Raw genomic sequence first — 5,283 nt, 5'->3', positions numbered from 1 at the left:
TTGCTCTTAACATCCAATAGTGTTTAATGATTGTCTTTGGTCTGTTTCTACCATGTTCTAGTGTCGACTTTATCATTTTATGTATGAGTGTATAACCAAGTCAAAAGACCATTGCAATTATCTAGAAATAAACTGTTCAAATGTTCATTAATTAAAATTAAAAAAATTCTTATTCTTTTATCCTCTTTGATTTGTTATCAAATGGCTTATTATATGTATCATTAGATCAGCTTTCACTTTCAGTAGGGCGCTTGGGAAATTTTGAACCTGGGCGCCGCAAAGGCTCACGGCGGGCCTGCTTTTACGTAGGAATGACGTCTAAGCATTCTTGTGATTTTATTTGTCTCTGGAAATTTAACAAGTTGTTGACGAGGGAAAAGGGGAGGTAAAATTGCTAAAAAAAAAGCTGTTGACGTAATAATGGACAAACTCAAGCTGTAAATAACTTATAGCAATTTGTAAAGGTAAATTAATAAATATTTAGCGATCTAACCACTTCACAACTAACGCAAAACCAGATTTATAGAAATTATTTTTGTGCAACAGCCATAATATTAAGTAGTGTAAGCAATTTTTGCACTGCGTTAATTTTTTACCAAAAATCTTTCAGCGCGAATTGTTCGCGCGACTATTAAAACTAAATGTCGTGTAGACTGGAATATTTTTATGTTTGGTTCAGACTACACTAAAACATGCAGTTAAGTAACCAAGGATCATGGCTTAATTGGTCAAAGGTTGAATGTTTTAATGTGCTAATATGTTGAAATAGGAGTTATAGGAAATAATAGCTATATAGAAATAATAGAAATAGGAGTTTTTGTTCATGGAAGAATTTATGTATTTTTACACATTCTTCGTATTATTTTAATCTTAATAAATAAGTCTACAAAAAGATGCTCGATAAACCAATATGCTACCTCATCTATACACACAATTTTATATTTGAAATTGATACTTGCATTAATATCTTTCTTTTTAGCTAGAGATTTTGAAAGTTTATAAATATATCTTGAGATATCGTATTTTTTCTTGTAAAAATTGTCATTTTTGATTTTTAAAAAGTCTTGAAACCTAAAATAATGAATTAACTTTAAAATCTCTAACTAAATATGGACCTAACACACTAAGGACTATTTGCGGAATTTTTTTATAAATGAAGTAAAAGATAAGTATGAGTTTATCTCTGATGTTTTTATGTGATTTTTTGACTAATTTTCAGAAAACTGGCAGCCATTTTAAAAAATATTTTTTTATTATTGATTAAAAAACAAACTATTTTTAAGACTTTATCTTGAATGTTAAAATGTAAATATTATATAATTTTTTATTTATTTGTCGCTTGACATTTAAAATATATATTCTTTAAACTTTATAATTGATAAAATATGTTTCATAAAAAGAATATTTATTTTCAGGTATAAATATATATATATAAAACAGTATGAAAAAATGTTTGCAAATATCTTAACTTGCAATGTGTGACTGGCTACACATCGGTGTTGTCCGTGTTTAACCGAGAAATGCATTCAGATTTTTTAATGAAGTAAGTTTATGTTTATTCTACATTATTGTGTTATTAGGATATTTAAACACACTAAAAATTACTTTTTTTGTGAGATTAGTTGTTAGCAAATAAAAACGAATAAAACGAATCGAGTTTTCGAGTAACTTTTTTAGAGTGATTTATTACATAAAATTCGAATTACTGTTTTTTATTTTATTAAACTGATTAGAATACACTATACTTATTGATGCAAGCGTTTGATTTTCTTCTTTTTTCTATTATCACTTACCGGTTTTTTAAAAAACTTTACTCGAAAGTGGACGCAAGCTTACGAAAGATTGATTAAACTTGAGACAAATATCAATGCAAATACAAAGAAAATTAAAAAAATTGAAAAAGAGCTTAAAGAGATAAAAGAAAGTTTAAACTTCAACGAACACGTAATTGATAAAAAGATTGAAAATAACAACAATTGCTGTTATTTTAAAATAACAACAATTGTTGTTTTTTTCAATCTTTCTATTTTCAATCATTATTTCGTATTTTTTTTTAATGTTATTTGTATTTATTATTTTATTCGATTTTGTTAAATAAATGTTTGTACAAACATTTATTTAACAAAACCGATAACAAACAATTACACGCGTTAATTTTTGGCCGAAAATCTTTCAGCGCGAATTGTTCGCGCGACTATTAAAACTAAATGTTGTGTAGACTGGAATATTTTTATGTTTGGTTCAGACTACACTAAAACATGCAGTTAAGTAACCAAGGATCATGGCTTAATTGGTCAAAAGTTGAATGTTTTAATGTGCTAATATGTTGAAATAGGAGTTATGTTTTTTGTATGTAGAAGAATATATGTATTTTTACACATTCTTCGTATTATTTTAATCTTAATAAATAAGTCTACAAAAAGATGCTCGATAAACCAATATGCTACCTCATCTATACACACAATTTTATATTTGAAATTGATACTTGCATTAATATCTTTCTTTTTAGCTAGAGATTTTGAAAGTTTATAAATATATCTTGAGATATCGTATTTTTTCTTGTAAAAATTGTCATTTTTGATTTTTAAAAAGTCTTGAAACCTAAAATAATGAATTAACTTTAAAATCTCTAACTAAATATGGACCTAACACACTAAGGACTATTTGCGGAATTTTCTCATAAATGAAGTAAAAGATAAGTATGAGTTTATCTCTGATGTTTTTATGTGACTTTTTGACTAATTTTCAGAAAACTGGCAGCCATTTTTAAAAAATGTTTATTATTTGATTAAAAAACAAACAAACTATTTTTAAGACTTTATCTTGAATGTTAAAATGTAAATGTTATTCAATTTTTTATTTATTTGTCACTTGACATTTAAATTTCTTTTTTTTTGAATTTTATATTTGATAAAACATATTTCATAAAAATAATATTTATTAGTAGGTATAAATATATATTAAAACGGTATGAAAAAATGGTAACAAATATCTTTATTTGCAACATGTGACTGGCTACACATCAGTGTTGTCTGTGTTTAGCCAAGAAATGTATTCAGATGTGTATCATTTTATGAAGTAAGTTTATGTTTATGCAACATTATTATGTTATTAGGATATTTAAACACACTAAATATTAACTTTTATTTTATTTGCAAATCCTATTTTATTATTTCATAATTGTTTATATTAGTTATTAATTTTATCTTTATATTTTTGTTTTGTTTTCTGTTTTATTTCGTATTCATGAATTTCAAAGTTTTATTTTTAAATTGTCTGGATTTTATTCTGCATTTTTGTACACTTTTTTTGTAACTTCATTAAGTATTTTTTTGAAGGATAAATTTTTTACTTGGTTACATATTATTAACTTATTATTAAGTTATTATTAAGTTATTATTAAGTTGATAAACAAGCTCGTTATTGATTACAACAGTTTTATTATCAAAAGAGCTATTATTAAAAAAGCTACAAAAAAATGTTTTAGGAATTATAATTCGTATATTCAAACAACTATTAATATCAACTACTTATATTGCAACTACTTATATTTGAATATGTTATCATCAACTACTTATATTTGAATATGTTACAAAAGTATATTCAAACAACTATTTGAATATGTTACATTATATAAGTAATGAACTGAAGTGTTCACAAATTTTTTTTTTTTTTACAGATTTAAATGTTTTATATTAATAATTTTTCTTACAAATGTTGGTGTATATCTTAAAAAATGTGTTTCTCTCATTTATATTTATTAATATCCATTCATATGTTTCATGTTCAAAAAAAAAAAAAATTTGTAGTTTGTTTTTCAAAGTTGGCTATAGTAATCTGATAAAAGGTATCAGATTATAAAAAACCTTAATGTTTGTGTTAAGGTTATCTAAGTAAAGCCATGATCCAAGCAGGGATGTGGAGTCCCAAAAGGACTCCAAATTTGTATGTCACAAAAAGATTACCTCAAGTATTATGAATTTCAAAATAGGTATCACAGATGTAATGACTGGCAAGGCTGCTCAGTTTATGGCTTTCTATTAAAAAATTTGTGCTGGCAAACATCAAAAAGAATGTACAAGCAAAAAAATTTTCGGTTTCATTTTATTTCTAAAAATTCTTTAGCATTTTGATTATATCTCGATTTCAGAAATTATATTTGTTCAAATTGATTAATATATTTTTTTAGACTTGGATTTTATTTATATCATTTAACGATATTTTCATATAACCTTCATAAAAAAGATAAGGTATTTAAAATATGAAAAAAATTTATTTCTATTAGTTTTTATAAATAATACCTGTTATAAAGATATTAATAAGATGACACCTTTCTTAATGTTGTGCTTTTTTTGTGTGAATAAATTAAGGTGTATATAGTAGTTCTATTGGTTTAAGGTTAAGTTATTATATTGGTTCAAGAATAAATTACTCTATTGTTTTAAGATTAAGTTAAGGTTAGCTATTTAATCCACAACATATCTAAAGCTAGGCTGTTCAAAAAGCTATGCAAACTACAGTGTGTGTAGATTTATAAAATAGAATTTACAAATTGACTGAAAATAGAACATGTGTGATAAATTGATAGGATAGTAGTAATTTTTTATTTTTGTTTTTTAGGTATTGGCACTTGATGACTTACTTTCCTGCAACAAAATCAAAAGAACCTTCAACTACAAACCAATTGAAATAATTTTTATAGCAGCATTTTCTAAGAAGAATTTTCCTTTTATTTTATTTACTAATTAGATTACTTATATTTTATAATTTCTTTAAATTATTTTTGGAGATTAATTCTGTTTAATTCTGGTGTTTTACAAAATTTTAAGTTTAAAAAATTACTTTACATATAGATTTTTAGTTTTTTAATAATTAATTTTTATTCAGAAGTACAGTTATAATTGGAGTGTCCAATTTTTGTAATATTCTGCAAATATCAATTTGATATTATGTTATCAATGTGAAAGTATAATCTTAAGATATAATTAAAAAAATGGTAGGATGAGATACATAAACATACGCTTTGTTTTCTTATTAATAAAATTCAAATTTAGAGCAAAATGTCTGTTCCGATAGAAACCACTCTAAAAATTTTTAATATTGATTGATCTATTAAAGTTTTACTGCTATTTTTACATGGTTTCCACTTACTATGGCTGTAAGTGTGAAAACACGCGCCAACTTGCAATCGGGAGATTTTTGAACAAAAATTAACGCCGCGTTATAGCCAACTTTAAATTACTTTTTTTTATGTATTGCTTTTTTAAAGATATTTCATTTTAA

The 5,283-nt window shown here is 24.6% G+C and overlaps 1 long non-coding RNA gene across 1 annotated transcript; it reads left to right on the top strand.

Annotated features, from left to right (window-relative positions):
* Positions 1–2,160: 2,160 nt before the first annotated feature.
* LOC136089334 (uncharacterized) lies at positions 2,161–5,015 on the top strand. Its single transcript, XR_010642960.1, has 2 exons — positions 2,161–3,078; positions 4,621–5,015. It is a non-coding gene; the product is annotated as an uncharacterized LOC136089334 (long non-coding RNA).
* The last annotated feature ends 268 nt before the right edge of the window (positions 5,016–5,283 follow it).

This window comes from Hydra vulgaris, chromosome 13 (assembly GCF_038396675.1).
Source record: "Hydra vulgaris chromosome 13, alternate assembly HydraT2T_AEP".
Classification (NCBI taxonomy): Eukaryota; Metazoa; Cnidaria; class Hydrozoa; order Anthoathecata; family Hydridae; genus Hydra; species Hydra vulgaris.
Note: the sequence above shows the minus strand (reverse complement) of the source record. Positions and strands in the feature narration are given on the sequence as shown.